Here is a 248-nt window from a genome sequence, read left to right on the forward strand (position 1 = left end):
CCTAATCCATTCAGCCGCGACTGAAATGTCGTCTCCATTGTGAGAGAAAAAATAAAAAGGCTGACTGAGAACCTATAGCCCAATGTATGTGATCAGTCTCATGTTGCAGCCCTGGGCATATGCTGCACTGCAGGTTAATGAATAGTGATGGAGGGATTCAATAAGCTGAACGTCTCTTCTCCACACTCTCTCTCTCTCTCTCTCACTCACACACACACACACACACACAGAGAGAGAGAGAGACCCCC

The sequence above is a fragment of the Morone saxatilis genome, unplaced genomic scaffold (assembly GCF_004916995.1).
Source record: "Morone saxatilis isolate NCDOM2014 unplaced genomic scaffold, NCSU_SB_2.0 Contig2, whole genome shotgun sequence".
NCBI lineage: Eukaryota > Metazoa > Chordata > Actinopteri > Moronidae > Morone > Morone saxatilis.